This window comes from Bicyclus anynana, chromosome 12 (assembly GCF_947172395.1).
Source record: "Bicyclus anynana chromosome 12, ilBicAnyn1.1, whole genome shotgun sequence".
NCBI lineage: Eukaryota > Metazoa > Arthropoda > Insecta > Lepidoptera > Nymphalidae > Bicyclus > Bicyclus anynana.
Window position 1 is genome coordinate 2,131,827 of NC_069094.1, and position 22,895 is coordinate 2,154,721.

At 36.4% G+C, this 22,895-nt stretch overlaps 1 protein-coding gene across 4 annotated transcripts in view; it reads left to right on the top strand.

Annotated features, from left to right (window-relative positions):
* The first annotated feature begins 14,306 nt into the window (after positions 1–14,306).
* The window catches only part of LOC112046254 (uncharacterized), a 63,060-nt gene continuing 54,471 nt past the window's right edge, over positions 14,307–22,895 (top strand). For 2 of the 4 annotated variants that reach the window (XM_052884649.1, XM_052884650.1), the window contains exon 1: positions 14,314–14,544. The gene's annotated coding sequence lies outside the window, so the exon portion shown is untranslated. Of the gene's footprint in view, positions 14,545–22,895 lie in introns of all 4 variants that reach the window. The other 2 variants (XM_052884652.1, XM_052884651.1) reach the window with 2 other exon arrangements.

The window sequence follows — 22,895 nt, forward strand, 5'->3', positions numbered from 1 at the left end:
TTGCAAACACTTGTTACTGGCGTTCGTTACCGTTGGTAACTTGTTACCAACTCGTTACAAACTTCTGGTCTCCTAACTTAGTTACTGAACTCTGTACTTTTTTTCCGTACCTATACGTTTTCGACTCGACGATCACTAGGTATTGATCAGAAGATGTTTTGACCAGGACTGACGGCTTAAGTATCGGTATTAATGAGTAACGGTATCTCAAACTTTTGTTCACTCGAACCTCACCTCCTCCAGCACCTCACGCTGTAGCCGAGCAAGTTAACTACGTCTAGATCTATGAGTCATTTATCTTCGCTTTCAGGAAGCTTCGCGATATATTTTCGTTCGAAATTCCTCAGTTGACCTGAAGACAAATGTTTTCGAACAGTGCGTGTTGCCAGTGATGACCTATGGTTCTGAGAATTGGTCGCTAACCATGGGCACAGTCATCGCCGGACCGAGGTAAATTTTAGAATGGAGCGAGATCCAATTATGGCGCCTTTCGCGCACGTAAATTCATCACATAAATTTCTTTTCGATCTTGTCTTTACCATTTCGGCGCCCCCTAGGATTTGGCGCCTGGAGCGACCACTCCTTTCGCCGTATGGACGGTCCGGCCCTGGGCACAGTAAAGTGAGTATCTTTACTCTGCTATGAACCTCATAAAAAGGCTCAGAGTCACACAGCGGGCGATCGAGTATCTTTGCGTGATCGAATCAGAAATGAGAAGATCCGCAGTATCAACTTATCTACAAATAATTATATAATAATGATAAAGTAGGTATAATAATTAATAATACCTAATGAAATTATATAAAAACAACTTCCTGTTCGTTATCTTATTTTGCGGTTTATCTTTTATCTATCTACTTTTTATTTATTATTACATTGTGCCTACACTGTTATACTTAGGTACTTACGTGTTTTTTCTTTTCTAAGAAAACAATACCTATTCGAATACCTATTCGAAATTACAATTTGCGCAGTAAGTATACCTACGTAGGATTCTGGATGTAGAATCTTTACATTTGACCGTATTATTAGATGATAATGATGAAGGTAACAGGTATTCAGGCTAGATCTTCAATTGTCCAAGTATAATACGTAATGTTTTATTTCCTGTCGCCAAACCATCGTAAGCTCAGTTGTTTGTGAGACAGCGTGGACACCGTCGCGCTGCTAGTCGCGTTAGTAATTTTGTTGTAATATCAATAATGTTTTATGTTGTAATTATTGATTACGAATTGCTTTTTGTATTCAATGATCGCAAATTGGAGATGTGAGTGATTATACATTCTAAAGGGACCTCCACCCTACATCCAAGGTCACAGGTCCTGGGACCTGCTCGAGATGTTTCCTCTACCACAAAATAATGGTACCATCACTATCGCTGCAACCCGTCACTCTATACAAAGCCATCACAGACCTAATTTCATACAACTTGGCTATCGTACTATAACAAACTTTCCGCCTTTATAAAATGAGGTATGACAGGCTCCGTGGCGCAGTGGTATGAGCGGTGGATTTACAGGACGGAGGTCCTGGGTTCGATCCCCGGTTGGGCAGATTGAGGTTTTCTTAATTGGTCCAGGTTTAGCGTTCCAGTACGATATCGTGTAGAAACCGAAAGGAGTGTGGATTTTCATCCTCCTAACAAGTTAGCCCTCTTCCATCTTAGACTGCATCATCACTTACCATCAGGTGAGATTGTAGTCAAGGGCTTACTTGTAAAGAATATAAAAAAAGAGGTATGTTTGGCTATCGCAGGCTCTCGGTCTATAATAATTTTATCACTTCATTGCTGCTTCAATTATTCTGCATTACGCACTAGCAGCGCCATCTAAAGCATATTGTGTAAGTGTTTAATTCTTGCTATCTATAGCGCCATCTACTGTAAGTACACTAAACTACGTTCTAAATAATACAAAGTACCGAACCATTAATGAACAATGTTTTACACCAGTTATGAAAAGATTCAAAGATTTTCTGGCAGGTGTCGCTAAAAATTCATTCAATACCAATTTCGTGAAAAAGTTCCTGACAAAGATGAAGTCGAAGATCGGGCAGTAATTGACGTTATGCTCTGACTTAGCAGCACCACATACATAGGCGTATATAGCGGGTGGAACGGGCCCACCCAAGAATGGTCCAATGCCCAACCTAGGATACTGGGCTACCGATTTGAAATTCTATGATGGACGCGGAAATACTAATAATTTTACACAAAATATCATTTCAAATATCAAATAATAACCATTACAACTTATAATAAAGAAAACCCAATAATATAGATTTTGAAAAATATATTTTGACCTTTTCATACCTACCCTAGATAATAAAATAAGTCGAGTCATATCAGAGTTTTGCGTCCACAAATATTGTTAACGAAATTTTTTATTGAGTGTCGACTCTGTTCAGTAATATGTGGGCCCACCCCAGGAAGTTATCTAGATACGCCAATGACCACAGAACAGAAAGCACGCTACTAGCTACTTCTAGTTATACTTCGCATTACAATGAATTTCATCTACCCATGAAAATTTCACGGAAATCAGTCATTTCATCATTACCAACCCATATTCGGCTCACTGTTGAGCACGAGTCTTCTCTCCGAATGAGAGGGGTTAGGCTAATTAGTCCACCACGCTAGCCTAATTGGTTTGCCGGATTGGTAGAGAATTGAGGAAATTCTCAGATGAGTATGCATTTCCTTCGCGAAGCTGAAGTGGCAATGAGCGGGCCACATAGTTCGAAGAGCCGAAGGACGTTGGGGTCCCAAGGTACTTGAATGGCGACCCCGCACCGAAAAGCGGAATGTTGGGCGACCCCCCATTAGGGGGATTACCGGTTATATCAAGCGGGTTGCAGGGAGCCGCTGGATGCTGGCGGCTCGAGATCGTTGTGCTTGGAGGTCCATGCAAGAGGCCTATGTGCAGCAGTGGACGTCTATCGTCTAATAAGGTAAGGTAAGGTAAGAATATTTTATTCCAGTATTCCTGGGAAGGGGTGAAACCGCTTAGCGTCAGCTATAGTATGCGCGTTATCATCTGAGTCGTCCGGTCATAAAAGTCAAAAAAGATAGGAATGTGCAGCGCGCCTACCTGCGCACCCTAATTATCGATAAACGGCTACCTGCGCACGTGCTAATGATGAGTCAATAATGATTTGGACGATTCTGATTGGTCGGTTTCTAATGTAATTGCATTGCGTATTTTTTTTGCTATAAATGTGTTTACTGCAATTAAATAAATACATTCATGTGTTACTCGTTGCGCACTATGGATACTTTATTTTCTAACGTTGATCTGAAGAAATTACATGGCGATATTAGCCCTCAAGCTCGAACACTGATTCACAACGTATTCCTGTTTCTCAATGAATTGAAAAGTGATCCGAATAAAGTGGCTTCTCTAAATTTCAACAAACCACGTGAAATGGCCGCATTTGTTTGTGGTGTGAGCAGAGCGACAGTGGACCGAATCAAGACGGAAGTATCACAATCAGGCAGTACCTGTATACCAAGAACAAATTTTAAGAAACCACAAACCGTCACTAATATTGACGATTTTGATAAAAGTGTGTTGAAGCGAACTGTAGCTTCATTTTATGAGAATGGAGAGTATCCATCCGTGGCGAAAATTTTAGAAAAATTCCGTGAACAATTACCCGATTTTAAATGCGGCAACACTTCAATGAGAATACTACTGAAGGAGGTTGGGTTCCAGTATAAGAAAAATAGCGAAGGACGTAAATATTTAATGGAAAGAACTGATATTGTTTGTGCTAGAATGGACTTTTTAAGGAAATTGGATTTACTTAGAAGAACTAACGATCAGCGACCACGTTTCTATCTAGACGAAACATGGATTAATCAAAACCATGCAAGAAAGAGGATGTGGCTTGGAAGCAACGATGAAGGAGGTTTCAAGAATCAGCCTGTGGGAAAAGGCCAAAGATTAATAGTTTGCCATGCGGGTTCTGCAAGGACTGGCTTCGTTCCAGATGCGAAGCTAATATTTAAAGCGGTGAAATCAAAGGATGCTGATTACCACACAGAAATGGATGGCGAAACATATATGGCATGGTTTTCCGAATTCCTGAATCTACTTGAAGAGCCCTCAGTTATAATTGTCGATAACGCAAGCTATCATTCGATACAGTTGGAAAAGATACCCACAAGAAACACGAGGAAAGCTGAAATTCAAGAATGGTTGACAAAGAAAAAGATTCCATATTCCAGCAACGAAATTATTGAAGAATTAATAAGAAAAGTAAAAGCCAGTAACCCGCAGAAGGTCTACGCTTTAGACCATCTGGCAAATGAACGAGGTCATGAAGTAATAAGGCTCCCTCCATATCACTGTCAATATAACCCAATAGAATTAATTTGGGCACAAGTAAAGGGAGAAGTTGCGAAGAATAATAATACCTTCAAGATAGCAGATGTCGAAAATCACCTCCACCGAGCCATAGAAAATGTCACACGAGAAGACTGGGCCAAATGTGTTAGGCATGCCGAAGAACTTCAAAACAAAGATTTACAAAAAGCTCTAATTAGAGATCACGCGCCGCTTATAATAAATTTGGCAGAAGACGAAGATTCTGATGATGAAGACTCAGATGAAGATTAATTTTATTTAGTTAATAATTATATAATATGAAATATGTATTATATTAAATCAAATATTGTTAATTTTTTTAATTTTGTGAACAAGATACGATAATAAACTTTACTTATCGATAATATGTCTTTCATTGTTACACCCTTCACTAGACGGCTCCATAAGACCCATAAGTGCAAGCGAGATAGATATAGAGAAATGATTTATGGCCCTAAGACTCAGTTGTTAACGCGCGTACTATAGTAATTAATAAACGGATGTTTTTCTGTTTAGATTAACTTAGTCCCTACAAAGCTGATGCTTAATTTAATCAAGTTAATAATGCATGCATGCAAGCCCGTTAGTTTTTCAGTTGCGGTTAATCACGCTTGACCGCCGCTAACCGGGTCAGTTGTGTTCTCGCTTCAATTGCCCTCGTAAAGGGACTATTTTGAGCGGTGTAATAGTTTTCAGTATATTTAGAACTTGTTGCGTAGGGTGGAAATGTCAAATGTCAGAGCCTTAAAAGCTTATCGCTTTACGTACCCATCAGCCTAATAAGTTTAGGTAAATGCCTCCCAACAGACAAGCTCTGTAGCCAAGTGGCGCGTCGATTCTCTTTCTACGATTGCTAACGCTTCGAAAATTAGAAAAATGTATGGGAATGATAATTGCTATGGACAGGTCACGTGATCAAGATCTGTGATTCCCATATATTTTTCTGTGAAATATATAGCAATTCTTTCTCCTATGAGAATTTTTACTGAAAATTCTCATATTATAATCATAGGAGAATATGGATATCCCTATAATAGGGAAGTTGTGTTATACGACCTCGTTCTTCGGAGATGACGTTAAGTATCATTATGTCATTATCATTAACATCTCATAGTAATCGTGTAAGAGTTTAACATTATCATCCTAAGCCCACCAATCACCATTAGAGCACCGTGGTTGGTTTAAGTTCCATATTCCCTCTCCTAGTTGAATGCGAAAATTTTAGTTGCTCGCATATTATCGTGCAAAGACGAGTGAGAAAAATGCATGTTCCGCATAATAATGGTTCGGAGAGAAATAAGAGAATGGTTGGAGAACGGAGAGCGTGAGAAACTATACAGGGTGCTGGGAGTACAGTATAGGAACCGAACTGCATAAATATTTCATTATCTTCAAAAAAAAAATATTCTCGTACAAAGATAGTAAAACAATAACAATACCGCCTATCCATGTAACACACGCCTTTAGGTAACAAAGTTGCGTTTATTTCAACGTTTATGTCAATTTGCATTTTAAAATATTGGTACATCAATATTATAAGGGACGTATTTTAAGATCTATTTACAAAAGAAATATTATTTACTCCGAAAATATTCATTTTAGAACACAACATGTTCTTTGAGAGAATATAACCCTAGAGTTATGGGAAATACTCCAGAGCAGCCTGTATCGGTCAGCACGAAGTAATGGTAGGTGGTTCCGTGCTAACCGAGGAGTTGGGAAGGTTATTTTGGCCCGTGCAGTCGGATATGCCTTACCTAACGGCAGACGTCCGAAGGGACTTTTTCCTCCCGGAAAAACAAAACCCCTTAAAAGAGGGAGGCCTGGTTCTGTAGTAAGCCGTTATAATATAGGCTGTATAATATAGGCAATATAGGCTGGTAAAAGCAATTTCTTTAATCTGACGTATTAACGAAGGTATAGCAACGCAATGCTTTGTGTTCAAATTCCCATGGGAAATACGTTGCTATTTCGTTAAATATTCAGAAGGACTAACCAAGCGCGAACTTTGGTTCTAGATATACGAGTATTTTATATTTTGAATTAGATATTATATCCTTTTCAGCGACAGCGAGCGATGGAACGAGCTATGTTAGGATTCTCTGCGTGATCGAATCAAAAATGAGGAGATCCACAGAAGAACCAAAGTCACCGAGTCAATAGCTCAACGAGTTGCGAAGCTGAAGTGGCAATGGGCTGGGCACATAGTTGGAAGAGCCGATGGACGTTGGGGTCCCAAAGTGCTGGAATGGCGACCCCGCACTAGTAAGCGCAGTGTTGGTCGACCACCCACCAGGTGGACTGACGACATCAAGCGAGTCGCAGAGATTCGCTGGATGCAGGTGGCTCAGTATCGTGATGTTTGAAAGTCCCCACAAAAGGCAATGTTCTGCAGTGGACGTCCATCGGCTGATATGATGATGATGATTATATCCTTTTCTCTACAAGTAATTGAAAAGCCTGTGCTTATAATAGTTCATTAATAGTAACGTCTGAATCTAGAGCTTCGGTTTTCAATTCAGTTTTAGCGCTGTAACGCACTAGTGGTTAACCGCGGGGTTTTAAGCGGTTACATATTAAATTGGACACACGGCTAGCCGCGCGGTTGGCTGCCCCCGCGGTTAACCGCAAGCTATTGATGCACGATAATAATAATTTATCTTCTCTCTCGATTGCCCCATTGTACTTATAGTATAGCATAACCCATAGCCTTAGCATACGCTGTATGAAGTCTTGGGTCCTAAGTGGCTAAGTAGGGCTGGTGGGAGGCTTCGGCCGTTGCTAGTTACGACCCTACTGGCAAAGACGTACCGCCAAGCGATTTAGCGTTCCGTGTAGAAACCGAAAGGGGTGAATTTTCATGCTCCTCCTAAAAAGTTTTCCCGCTTCCATCTTAGATTGCATCATCACTTACCATCAGGTGAGATTGTAGTCAAGGGCTAACTTGTAAAGAATAAAAAAAAGAAAAGTCTAAATTAAATTATTTTAAGTAAGCTCACAAGCACTTTTGAAACGCCAGATAATGGTGATAACTAAAATTGAAAACTTAAAATTAACAAATTAACCTATTTTATTTTTCTATTTTCTTTCAATCAAGAAGTTTTTATTTCAGTATAAGCCTCAGCCTAAGTAGCGCTACTGATTTGTCTTTTTGCAGAAATTCAAAGTAGTACATATCGGTAACTACCTACAGTACCTACTTACTTATTTTTTGAAGTAGTAATAAAACCACAATGTCTATTACATGCTTGCATGTAATAGATGCATGCAATGCATGTTTCATTAGTATGCATACGTTTCTCTCGTACCTTAGAGGCTTTTGCATGCACTACGGAATCCTAAGCAGCGCACAACGATTATTGCGTATTGCAGCAGTTGATATCGATTGTAGGAATGCTACATACTTCAGGGGACGTGGATTGCCCGACTAGTTGTTAGTTGACTGAGCAAGTAAAAACGTAGCAAGTGACATGAATAAAAATTAAATTATAGCGCCATAAATCTATCTCGCCTGGTAAGGGGGGTCCCTATTGTCACGTTTTTAGAACCTTATTTATGTTTTTAATATAATGTTTTGATAACATGGCGACCACTGTGACGTTAGTTCCAGTTTTGACCCCCGGGCAAGACAAGTTTGTGGCATTATAAAACAAATTTAAAAAAAAAATTTATCTGTCACAGTAGTTTTGAGTTACATTTGTCATAATAATTGAATCTTAAAATGTTAAATTATATAAGCTATTACATATGTTTTCTTTTGTAATTGTTTGCTTTTAAATTAGGATTATACATAGTCTATTTAAATTTTTCATACACCAAATTATGGTAGAGAGTATCAGGGTCTTATTATATTTAAGTGATCTTTGTAAACCTGCTTTCTGATGAATAAATAAATTGTTATTATTATTATTAATGTGAAGACCTAAAAATTGTCATAGCTAGTTCTTAGTCGACTGAGCAAGTTTAAAATGTAGCAAGCGACATAATAATCAACAATATTAAGATGTTGTTGATGTTAAAAGTGGGTCACAAGAGGTCGCATCAGCCTCTCTACTGCAACAGAATTTAGAGCTTCGTGCTACCATGTCGTTTCATTGCGGATTGGTGGACTTAGCTGTAACTTTTCCCTTTGTAACAATACTATTAGTACTATTCGTAACGACATTTTATTATACGTGGTCAGTATGAGTTTCGCCTTTACTCTCTTACTATAGTTATTATAGTTATACATACGACGACTTTCCATGCTCATAAGGGTGCAAGGATATAACTTCTTAACTCACTCACTAAACAGAAAATCCCTTACCTTAAATACTTCATTACCCGACCTAAGACTCGTATCCACGACTTCACGGCCCTGATTCCAATACCATTTTTGTATTTGTCAAAAATGATGACAGGAAAAAATCATAATTATCCATACATTTTACCTGTTATGTTTCAAAATTGTCTAGCCGCCCGTAATTTGTAAGAGTACCAGATAACTATTTTTCGTGACCTACAAAATAAGCTAGGTCTATATGATACGTTAGGGAGGTAGGTCGCCTCTTAATAAGACTAAAATTGGTTTTTTCCGCACATACGCTAGGAACACGAAAGTAGCTTGCAAAATATTATTTCGCTCAAATAGACTAACCCGGCTTAGTCGGTATAGCGAGGTGGATTTTCACCCTTGACGAAAAAGTGAAGTGTTAAAAAATTTTCATACTATTTCCAATGACATTGTAGTTTCTAAGCGAATTGACTGATTGATATGGACGTTTGAAAGTTGACGAGATGGCTGTATGATGGATGTGATCAATCAATCAATCAATCAATTTATTTATTTGCAGATACATGCATTATATATACAGGTGGTCGGTAGATGTAGATGGTAAATGTATCTTGCCAATTTGGCATGCAAATTATTTATTAAGTATGTGTTATTAAATTAATTCAAATGACAATTTCACGATTTAAAATTTACATGAATGTTCAATGAAGAACCGATAAGTCAGACTGAAGAAATCGCGCTTTTCTTTTATGATGATATTGAGATTATGATGAATTCTTAAAAGCAAAAATGCGGGGCGTTTTCAAAATTTAATTTCTATATATTTAAAATATATTTATTTTGAAGTGAAAATTCTCATTCCGGGGATAAGAAGGTGGTTGTGCTAAGCCTCGAAAAGCGGGTTAAGCTGTTGATCCCCGGCATTATCGTTGACATCTGATAGTGATCGTGATAAGACTAAGACATAATCAACATAAGCCAGCTAATGATATCATTAATTTCGGTTCGCATTGATGTACCGTGGGCCTAGTTACATATTTCCTCTCCTGTAGGCTGTAAATTAGGGACACCTAACCCTGTATATGAGCCATATGAGCCATCATAGCCCAGTGGAAATGACCTCTGCCTCCGATTCCGGTTTTCAGCTCCAACTTTTCAGTTATGTGCATTTCAAGAAATTAAATATCATGTGTCTCAAACGGTGAAAGAAAAACGTCGTGAGGAAACCTGCATACCAGAACATTTTCTTAATTCTCTACGTATGTGAAGTCTGCCAATCTGCATTGGGTCAGCGTCGTAGCCTATTGGCCTAACCCTCAGGCTCAGCAGTAAGCCGAATATGGGTTGACTAGCTGACGCCACGCGCTATCACGCGCTATCACGCGCTATCACGCGTGGTTCCCGTTCCCGTGGGAATACGGAGATAATACATAGCCTATAGCCTTCTTCGATAAATGGGCTACCTAACTCTAAAATAATTTTCTAAATAGGACCAGTTACTTCCTAAGATTAGCGCAACAAGGAAACTTAACTTAACTTAACAAAGAAACAAACTCTTCAGATTTATAATATTAGTATAGATAATGATGATGATGAACACTGCCACAGGTTTGTTCATTCAAATAGGCTGATCATGATGATGACAACAGTATGATTGATATTCAAGTGATAGTCCAGATAAACCTTTTTTATGGAAATAACTTTTCGCATACAGAACTTCAAGTCGGCTATCTGTATTTCAACATTTACCTATAAAAAATCATGAAACATTAAGTCCTTGTCCAGAAGGGGCGAATTCGTCGCGAATCGTATCGCGCGAATTCATACGCGCGTTGTCGAAGTACTAGACATTAATACATCGCATCCACAAGCGTCGCGCGAATACTAAATACGCGCGTAAATCGTGTGCACTACGCCAGACTCTCGACGCGCGCTTGATTTACGCGTATTGCGCGTGAGTCGAGATACTAGGGACGTTTTGTTGCGTCCAGTTAACGCGCGAACTCTTAGAGCGAACTCGTTGTTTCGTACTGAATTCCTCCCCAAATGCTCGCACGTTGGTACTCACCTTGTAGACGTAACGGTCGTGCGAAATACGCGCGAGAGAATCGCGGCAAATTCACCCTTTCTGGACTGAGCCTTAAAGGTATTTGAAATTTTGCTTTATCTTTTGAACCGAATAAAACTAGCCAAACATTTTTGGAAGCCGCAGCAGATATGCGGGATCTAAACGGAAAAACATTTCCCGAAGCCTGCCGGGGCTTTGTATGTCAGCGTTTTGTTTCACTTTCATACTGTTTCCAATGTTTACTTGAAAATACAAATATTGAATAATAGAAATGTTACATGTTTGACTGACTGAAACCGTTTGAATATTTTTAGAACTTTTAAGGTGTTTTGTAAACGTGCTCATATATGCTGTGACTTTCCAAAAGTTCAATATGAAAATTTGTTTTAATATTTTGCTTGAAATAGAACAAATCCATGTACAGGAATACGGGGATAATATACATATAGCCTATAGCCTTTCTCTAATAATGGGCTATTTACTTTATATAAAATTCTGTATATGAATGAGTTTTTATTTTTGGAATTTATGTGCAAGGGAAGCTTACATAGTCATTCCTTTCATAGTCGGATATTTAAACTACTTTTTATCTCTGCAAAATTTTACTAACCAATAAGACTGGGTTGCGGCGGCCAGTTTCGCCGATAAAAAAATATTTATTTTAATAATCCTCCTCGCAAATTGCCTTTTCGAATTTTTTTTTAATTTTTTGCTGGTGGGAGGCTTCGGCCGTGGCTAGTTACCACCAATGACAAAGACGTACCGATAAGTGATTTAGCGTTCCGGTACGATGTCGTGTAGAAACCGAAAGGGGTGTGGATTTTCATCCTCCTCCTCACTTACCATCAGGTGAGATTGTAGTCAAGGGCGAACTTGGAAATTAATTAATTAAAAATTAAAAAAAAGTCAATCTCTTCCCTATCCTAATCTGGGATAAGTTAAGTTAGTATTTTGATTTTCTTCACTAATACACCGCCCAAATACCGACAGTTTTACCAAATTCCTATGTATAAACTAAATATCACACGCCTGGGATTCGAATTAAGCCCCTCCAAAATATTAAAGCCTCACCTGACACCACTCACTCTGTAATAGAATGCGCTTCATTCGAGTCCAAAGTTGGGTTGCAAGTAATTCCCACCTCAGTAGAATGTTTCATTAAAGTTAGACAACTTGTCTGGATACATTAAATTTTAAAAAGTTTGTCTGTTGACCTTTCTAACGCGGGCTTAACCTGCAGTTTTAACAGCACAGTCGAACTGATCAATTAAAACGTTCGTGTGTAAGCAAAACTGAAAACGTACAGTTTTTCTAATGATTTTGATTGCAATATATTTTAAATAAAACTGTACAATTAAAACTGTGTTGTTAAAATTTAAGGCCCGCATTAGATAGCTCACGCATTGGAAAGCCATTATCATGACTAGTAGTTGCCTTGGTCGTAAGCTACGATGATTATCTTGATGATGATGATGATCAGCCAATCAAGGCTAAATTACAAGTATATAACGTATAGCCTCCGAAAGTCAGTTCTATATTAATTGCACATTTGTTGTTATAATTATTGCTTATTTCATTTTTTTAGTTTTATAAGTATCGAACCTTTAACCTCATAACCGTGAAGCCATTGTGGCTTCAATAAATAAGTCTTGTTAAAATACAAATATTTAGTCGTGTTCTTGTTAATTTCCTACAGTAAAGTTCAAAATTTTGCTCCGTAAATTAAAGTAAAAATTTAAAGTTAAAAGAAATCTTACCGTCTAACTCTTTTTAATTTTTGAGATTAAACTACATTCAAAACAAAGTTTTACTATCATAGGCTTAATGTCGGTATTTTAGGAGATGTTTTACTGAAGAAATCCCATATACCTAACATAACTCCTCCCCCACTAGGATATCCCCATGAGGAGATTTAAGAGGTATGGTGCTTTCAAATAGCATGGGTACGATAACAGTTCGTTTCACTATTGAAAATTTGCCGCGATTCATGATAATAGATAGATATACTTTATTTGCACACCACAAAGACAAATACAAGTGAAATAAAAACATATTAAGAAGAGATCAGCATACAAAAGGCGGCCTTATCGCTAAGTAGTGATTTCTTCCAGGCAACCTTCGGTTTAGGAAAACTTAAGGACATCAGCAGGATAATAGTAAGTATTATGAACGGCATAAGGCAACTGTCACCATACCCACGATATCTGAAAAACACTATAATTTGAGAGGAGGTGTAATCAATTATTAAAATAAAATATTTTTTGAACAGTGAAACTGGCCGCCACAGCCAAGAACTTACTTGTAAAAGTACTCGGTAACTCGGCCATTTTTGCGGATAAAATAAGTAGCTTAAATATGAGAATATGTCAAGAATGGATATATTATTGTATAAGAGCTTTCCTTGTAAATAAATTCAAATGTAAAAACTCATTCATAAAGTTATACATAAAGTTTTACTATCACTGGCTTAGCATGCTACTATTATAGCAAACATGATGAAAATTTGTCGCATTATCAAATAAACATAACCAAGTAAGTACCTACATTCTAAACTTACCGTCCTTTGTTGTTATCCAGTAAAAAACATCAGTAAATCCAAAAGTTGACGTAAAGTTATTAAAGTTAAAAATACACTTCACCACACCACAGCATAGACAATACAGTAAATCAAACATTAAGTAGCTCTTACAGAACAACTAAGTACGGCTTAGACCCGATTAAGTTACAAAGCTCTCGGAAACAGAGAACGTTAAACTATGTAAAACGCAAACTTGTCTAAATTATAAATTTCCCTATAACCTATAGTTCTGGCCAAATGTATAATTTACCGCAAAGCGTTGAGACGTTATTTGGGGAGTAAGTCTGGGTGCACTGCGCATGCTTTATTCCGTTTGTTAGTGATGCGGTTATGTTGATAGTTTTATCGATGCAGTAAACTTTTATCGATAAAAATATATTTATAGTCGTCGTTGTTAGGATAAGTAAACCACTATGTATAATCTCTTTGAGTTAATCCTTCTGATTTTTAAGTGGAAAGCCTTTATTTAACAGAGCAACTTTTCGCAGGGTACGGAAGAAATACATTCTACAACAGTACTTTGCCTTGCAATTTAATATGTAGGTATGTTGAGTCTCATACTTTTATTACACTGGTTAGTACTATCTAAATCTGAATACAAGTTATTTAGTCGAAGAAATAACAATGGTGGCAGTATTTCCTCAAATCAGAATTGTAAAGCATAAGAGCAAAACTCTGCATGTTTTATTCTCAACGTCAATTTTAAATGACTTTGCTTGTTTAACAGTGCTTTTAAATTTTATAATGTTTTTGCCAGGAATCCGCAGTAAATTAGAAATATCTCAGGATTGTTAAGACGTATTTAAATCCATTTTAGTGTATATTTTTAAAGTTACTACCTAAAATCCAATATTTAAAATATCATCGTTATACTATTATTATAAAAATATTTCTATAAGGATGTCTTTACTTCCCTATTAGCCTGATTCAGTCTAGTCAATGCAGTTATGTGTCGAAGCTTCAAACACAATGCATCTTGCCAACAAAGAACCTCCTGTACCATTAACCCCGATATCGACGCAACGTTTTCGCATCCCTATTCTCTATAGCGCGTAGTCCGCGGCCAGAGCTCGTAAACCGCGCCCGTGTTTATACATTTTTTGCATTTTCAAATATAAATGAGTAAAATTCACCTCATAGTGACAGTGTGGCAATAGGTGCAGGGGATTTTGACACATGTGGCACAAGGGAATACGGTTCGACACAGCGTGGCATAAGCCTGGGTAGTTCGTTTCCCTTTGTGCGACGAAATGATAGGGTAAGTACCTAGTATTTTCTCCTTTTTTTGTTTGTTGTTTGTAAACCGAGGGTACTAGAGTAATTATTTTATCATACAACATCTATACACTTTAAGCTTTTAAGTGGTACCTATTATTAGACTTTTTGTATCCAATAAGCCACTTCTACTAGATATAAAAAAGGTACTCCAGTTTTGATTAGTTAATGTATTTATTTGGATATTCTTATATTTACTACCTTATTCAATTAAACTTTATTTATTGCATAGCGTAAGAGATATTTCCAAAAGCTACGAGCACCTACCTACGTTTATTTTTTTGTCGAATGTCTATAGAAAGCTGCAATTTTATACATTGTGATAAATTTCTTTTAAATTGTCCTGTTTTATTACAAAATCTACTTAAAATTTTCACAATTTAATTAGACGAGCTTACATTTGAGGCTATGTCACGATACATATTTTCTTAATTTGAAGATGTTATTAATAATTTCTGGAAAGTATTATATTTTCTTATTCAGGACTCGAATTTTAGACATCATAATCAACTGGCACAGAGGCAACCTACTTTACAAAAGCATATGACAACAGAATCAGATTGGCAGAAGCCCGCGATCTCGTCCATGTGAAATTCAGTTTTTCATTAATCCTGCGGGTGCTATGGATTTTCCGATATACAAAAACCTATATATTGCACAATAAACTCCTCCATATTTTTGTGAAAGTACCTCTAAAATCGGTTGACCATTTCAGAGAGAGCTTGGACAAAAATTTTAAAAAGTTTGTTTGTATTTTAGTATCATGTAAATAACTACAAGCATTTAAGCAAACCCAGTTATTTTGAAATCACATACATACTATGTTTAATGAGTACTGATAGTGCTGTTTTAATATGCAATGCGTACTAATAATATAATATGCGAAAGTCTGTCTGTAACATTTTCACAGCTAAACCACTAAACCAATTTAGATACATTTTGATACAGATGATCATCATCATCATCAGGTTCAAACCTCTAGGTTCATCTTGCCTTCTAGGAAAAGACTAGGAAACATAAAATAGAACTCTTTGCAGATGCCCGAAAAATTCAACTTACCGCCTTAGCGGACGCCCGCGACTTCGTCCACCCTTAGACCTCTTTAAAATAAGATCGCTGTAAAAATAGAGTAAATTCTCTCGTTTTCCCAAAATTTCCCTTCACTGCTCTGCTCCTATTGATCGTAGTGTGATGAAGAGTATACTATAACCTGCCCAGGAGTATAATGAATAATTGTACCAACTTTCGTTAAAATCCGTCGAGTAATTTTTGTTTCTATAACGAACATACAGACATACGGACAGACAGACAGAAATTTTACTGATTGCATTTTTGGCATCAGTATCGATCACTAATCACCCCCTGATAGTTATTTTGGAAATATTTCATGTACAGAATTGACCTTTATAAAGATTTATTATAAAGTATAGATATAGTTGTCATTAAAAATAAAAAAGCAGATCAGAGGCTACTTGTATACTGGAAATACCCCCAGTTCCTGCAGCATTTGTGAAAAATAGAATTTCACTTGTACGGAGTCATGGACGTCCGCTATTTATGTAAAACACGATACTCTAAGTTTTAATTTAATAATTTAATTAAATTACAGTTCTTTATAATTCCATAACTGCTTTATTAGTACTACAAAGATTTTATGTAGAAACAAAACAGACCGAGTTTATTGTCGCTTCCTTTTTAACTCTCATTGCAGTTTCCTTTTAAGTCTATGTTTGCAATTTACAAATTATGATTCTTCCAAAGTTGATACCTCCCACACAAGAGTCTAGATTGTTCTAGAGAATTCTTTAATCGGTTTCATGAAATTATTTCAAAAGGTTTAGCTTCTATGTTCGACCCTTTCGTATTTAAATTTATATCCGCGATCCGCGAAAACTACTATTTTTTATATAATGATTTATTTATTTTGCTATCATCCGCGAAAAGTCGACGAACCCATGCGACAACGTCACCCAGGTCCGGCAAAATACTCTCTACGTACGTTTCACCCCGAAACCGGAGCATCCTCAGGAGATGTTGACTCTACAACGTGCAATTGCAAAAATTGCAATTGCAACGTGCAGTTTCTGTTCAGTGCAAAGTAACGCCTGCTTCTATCCACTACTATTTTTTATTACAGTTTTAGGGAAAGGGTTTAATGTAAAATAAAAAAGGAAGACGGAGAGACTTCTTGAAAACATAAGTTTTTAGCAACAGCTGTTGACGAATCTAAATGTCCAATAAAAAACGATCACATAAAATATACACATACTTTATGTCCGTTTTTGTATTTTATTACGTTACATATTAACAATTTTTAAAAGAACTTAATTTTAACAAACACTACACTTTACTTGGTATGCAATATTATATTATTTAGAAGTGGATACGATTATATTGGATACGATTTATGAATTCATTAATTAATGAAAAATACCTTGGAATTCCAAGATAACTATTAAGAAACCGGATCTGCTTTAATGAACGTTAAAACACATAATAATATTATGAAAATGATTTTTGGAATAACAACAAAAATTAAACATCCGAATCAGTGGTTAACGCTATAATAAACTGGCAACCTACTTAAAATTGACGATTTCGAAAAAAAAATATGATAATCAAATAACAATCAAGTACTTTAACTTTACATTAATGTAGCAAAAAAAAGAATTGATTTATCAAAAGGAACATTATTGATATTGATTATAAAAACACAGAATTTGGCGTGGCACCGCTTTCGTACCGCTCAGTAAATACATGTTTGTATAAAAGTCCCTTGATTTTTCTTTCAAGATATTTTACTGTTTGTTTTTTGAAGGTTTTCTTATTTTGAAGTTTGGAAAGCTGAAATCGATCCGCTAAGTTAGATTATAAAGAAGGTAACAGTTACGAAGGACGCCATTATGTTATTTGGCTCAATATACATACTTACATGTCAACACAAACACTTGTATACTTATGCAGGAAATTGAACGTTTCCTGCGATGATGTCAATACCTATATCATACGAGTTTTTATATTACGGGCATATCTTCCAACAAAAGACTTGATTTCGTTCTTATAAATCCATGTTATGAAGTATAATAAAACTTCCAATGAATATTTGGCTCAAGGGGTGCTGGAACGGCAACTCCACACCGAAAAGTGTGACCGACACTGAGTCGATCTCCCTCTAGGTGGTCTGACGACATCAAGCGGGTTACAGGGAGACGCAGGACGCTAGCAGTACGATACCGTGGTATTAAGAAGTGCATATATAGGTCAAACTCAAAGTAAAAATTAATTTATTTCAATCATGCTTAGCTTTCATTCGCTTGAGAGTTTCTTAACGGACGTTAAAAAAGCGTTTAAATAAAACAAACGGACTCCCAAGTATATGTTTACATGACAGCGTTTTTAAAACACGACGCTTTCTTTTGAGCAGTGTTGCATTTTCAATTTTGGGCGTTGGAAATAGCACTTCATTTGACTACATACTTTATTTCAAGGTCTCTCAAAAAGATTTCATGCCTATTAGGGCTTAGTTCACAGGCACTTCTGAATAAGAGCTCCATGTCAGTGGACAAACACCGGCTGCTAATGATGATGACGATTCGGATCAAAGAGTTTTGGTGCTAAGGATGATTTGCTGTGAACGACTCAGGACTGCAGGAGTTGGGCCCAACCACCACGTAACCAAACCAACCAATAAATCTTCAAAAAAGTCGCAAAACTCAGGATGTAATCAACGATCTTTGCCTGTCCGTTAAGGGGAAATTAAAGACGAATTAAAAATGTCGTGAAACGTTGTAGCAAAGTTGTTTTGATATTAATGTTTTCATCATTAAAGTAAGTACCATTTTTTTTTTATTCTTTACAAGTTAGCCCTTGACTACAATCTCACCTGATGGTAAGTGATGATGCAGTCTAAGATAAAAGCGGGCTAACTTGTTAGAAGGAGGATGAAAATCCACACCCCTTTCGGTTTCTACACGGCATCATACCGGAACGCTAAATCGCTTGGCGGTACGTCTTTGCCGGTAGGGTGGTAACTAGCCGCGGCCGAAGCCTCCCACCAGCCAGACCTGGACAAATTAAGAAAATTTCAATCTGCCCAGCCGGGGATCGAACCCAGGACCTCCGTCTTGTAAATCCACCGCGCATACAACTGCGCCACGGAGGCCCTCAAAAAACTTTCAACCTCAAAAAACAGCCAACAGTTATCACTCGTATCTCAATGTTAAATATTAAACCGGCCGCTTTGAAAATGTTTACAGCAGTGGCGTGCGACTCCACTGCGGAAACGATGCGATTGCCTTCGCTAATATTTACGTTTAACTTTTATCTTTAAAAACCACATAAAACTATGTGCTTTTTGTCGATTATGTTTTTGCATTTGTGTAATTTATATTTACGTACGTATTATTCTTGTACTGATAATTCAATGCTTGAATAGCGACCTGCCACCGGAAAGCGCAGTGTTGATCGACTCCCCACTAGGGGAATCGATAAGATAGACTGAGCTATGGGGAGCGTGGTCTAGCAATTAATATACATCATCATCATTATCAGCCGATAGGCATCCACTGCTGGACAAAGGCCTCTTGCATGGCTTCCGAGTACAACGGTCGCGAGCCGCCAACATCCAGCGGCTCTCTGCAACCTGCTTGATATCCTTGGTCCACGAAATTAAATGGTGATGTCAAGAAGTGGATCAAGCTTAAGTCAGAAAAAAAAATACAGGGGGACTGAAAGAGCTTCTTCTGTCAGACCGCCAAACTTGAACTTGCGGAAGGCAACTGATGATGACCATCTAATTTTTTTTAATAGGGAAATATTGTGGTGAAATATATTGAGTTATTTTGAGAATATTAATTAAATTAAAATAAATTAAGAATATCAATTTAAAGAATAACAAAATTAAAATAAAAAAGTCCATGATCCTAGTAAAGACAAAGAAGGCCTGTTTTTTTTGGAACAGTAAGTTCGATATTTAAACAAGAAGAGATTTTCGCCATAAAGACAATAAAAAACCACAAATTGTGAACACACAGATTGTACTAAATTAATGACCATCCCCAAATGACGTTTATGGAAGTAACTGCATCCCTTCCATTGGCCATTGGCATAACGCCAACTGGCATTACACTGGCTTGTGAACTAGGCCACCGTACAAGACGTATATTTAACAAGTTACATGAACGAACATGTTTAATGCTAATTATTTTGTGTTTGCAATCAGGCCGGATAAAGATAATAGGTGAATAATGTAGTAGTTAATAATTAATAAATAAATAAAAGCTTTTATTGCTGAGTTTTGTTTACAGTGTGAGTACATTTAAAAACGTGCCAAATTAGTTCAAATATATATTATACAAATCTTATAATAAGATAACTTTTTTTGACGTGACTACGTCTTATAATTCAATGGAGCCGGTTGCACACTCGAAAAAAGATTTCGAAGAAGATACCTTTTACAAGAAATAAAGTATAATCTGGTCCATGAAGATTATTAAACAGTATTTTAGAAAAACGAACATTTTCTTTTGAAAATGCAATCATTCCATCAGTATTTTCTTATGACGTTGTACGTTCAACTATCGTCAGTAAACCGACTTTACAGACAACTATTTTAATAAATAATAATAAAAATTACTATCGGCAAACGGTCGTTAGTCTGCAGCTTGTCTTCCGACAAAGGTCTGCTCTAAAGTTTTCCATTCTATTCTATTTCTTGCTATACGAGACCATAATGGCCCCGCTATGCTCCTAATATCATCTTCCCACCTTTTATCTGTCTGCCTCTGTTTCTCCGACTGTCTCTCGGGTACCATTCCGTTAATGTCCTGGTTCATTTAACTTTCTTTTCTCTTACCATATGCCCTGTCCATCTCCACTTTAGTTGTTTGTAAGTTGCGTATGCATTTTTGAATTTAGTTTTGCCTTTAATGTATTTTAATTTTATTTGGTCTTTTCGAATAACTCCTAGTACTTCTCTCTATTCCGTTCTGGCAAATTTTTATAGTTAATATAAACCATTAAATGTTATGTATTGATAAGAAATTACGATTTTTGTACAGTATGCCTAATCTATTTCCGTCGTCTCTATGATGTTTAAATCACATTTATATATCACAATAAAAAAAGTTTATGTGCAAGTGTGTACAGTTTATTGTTCTGTCACGCCGCAGACCAATGATATTAAATACGGTTAGATGTGTTACTAGCGCATGAAAAATGAGGCGCTCAAAAGAGAAAATTTAGAGTCAACTCAATGTTACTGTGGTCAACAACATAATGTTATTTAAACAAATAATACCTAAATATCTACAATGTCGAGTTGTGTGTTTAGGAAGTGTAAAAACTATAGAATACATAAATATATAATGGAATTAAAGACAAAGTTGTGCATGTGTGTGCTCAGTGTTGTAGCCTATTATTAGGATCACTTTTAGTGGTAATTTTGTAGGGACGTAACCAATCTATAATATAAAATTATCATTGCCGCAGACATTAAACGGATTTGACTGAAATTTTGAATGGAGATAGATTATTTCTTGGATTTTCACTATTATTATCTCGAAAAAAAATCTATGGCGCCTACAATGTAAAATATACATGTAAACTTCGTGAATATACATGTATATTGTATATCCTAACCAATATACTATTTCACACACCAAAAAACGTCTCAGTATTGTTTGAACGTCGCACTCATACATTTTTTCCATTTGGCAGGCGGCACGAAGTCTCCTGCCAAGCAACTTTAGGCAAACCATCCGCAGGAGCTAAGGATGATGCAATAAAATTAAAATGGTGCAACGCTAATTTATACTTTTAAAATATTATGACACATGTCTTGGCTTAAGCCATAAAAAATCTCTCAAAGGCCCGCAACGCATTACTAGTACTTCTGGAGTGACTAATAGCCAACATAAATGGGTGACAAAATTGGATAGAAATTTACATTTTTATACAAAAATAGCAGACGCCGGCGACTTCGTCCGCCCTTAGGCTTCCTTAATCCGAAACTCTAGCAAAATCATTTCTAAATGGACTTCTATTATCTATAAACTACCTCCCTGCCATCTTTGTACGTCAAACGGTTTTTGAGATTTTGTGATGAATGAACTTTTGCATTTATATATTAAGATAGGCCTTTCTTACAGTCCTGTAGTCTTTAATGAACCATAAAAAAGAAGCAGATAATATGAAACATAAGTTGCAAATCATATAAATTACATAAATAATATAACAGAATCAAACTTAGCTTTGTAGAAGTTCAATACGAATAGGCAATAATTGATTTATTTCGTTATTCTTTGATTATCCGATGACTCCAAGCTCATTATGTCAATTGCGAATTGCAAACGCAATTGAACATTGTAGAGTCATAATCTTCATAGGACGTTCTAATTTCAGAGGGAAACGTACGTCGATTATTTTCGTTTTATCTGGCATTGTCATATTGTCGTTTGGATTCGTCAATTTTTGGCGGAGAATATTAAAATAAATCTTTTAATCCCTATTTCATAAAGATTTGTCTTTGTTAAAGTTTATATGAAATGGAGAGCTTCTTCATATAAAGTTAAATTGCAAAATTTCGCACTTCCTCGAGCGCGCAATGTGCTAAAGGAATTCGAAGTTCTCTCTTCGTATTTACATATAATGAACACGACGGGAAAGTTTGTTTGTTTTAATATAAAACGTAGTAGTAATGAGTGGAAAATCTGGGAAACTGTGTGAAACATATAACATTTAACAAGATAAGTAAAACAAATAAGCACCGTATATAAGTCGACTTCATTGATTTTCGTCAAGCGTGAATTTTGTGATTTTGTTGTCTTTGTCTCACTTTCTTTTTTTTTAGTAGCTTTACTATTATAGGGCCAGCAGGCCAATTAAGGCCTGTGACATATACGAAATTAGATTCTATGTAACAAATGTCATCCGATGGAGAATATCATAAAGCTAAAAATGCATCGATTAAAACATTTCATTTTAAAATGAAAATCGATACAAATAGATTATTTCTATAATTGGCTTCTAAAGAATAGAAAATAATATAGACCATAGACCTATTTCTATTCTAGGCCTGGATCCAAGTTATATATCCAATTCTCTTTTTATTTTATTTAATTGTAATGTATTATTTTAAGTTTAAGTTATTATTATTGTTTATTTTAGTTAATAAGGTTGTTGTGTGCTGTGTTTGTGGCGGCATCTGGTCAACGGCTCCAACTAAAAACCAGCGCTGCATGCTCTTTTTATTTAAAGAGTATTTAGCATTATGCTGAGTTGGATTTACTGGGTTGTGCCACACATCGCAGGATATCGTTAAAGAACAAATTGTGT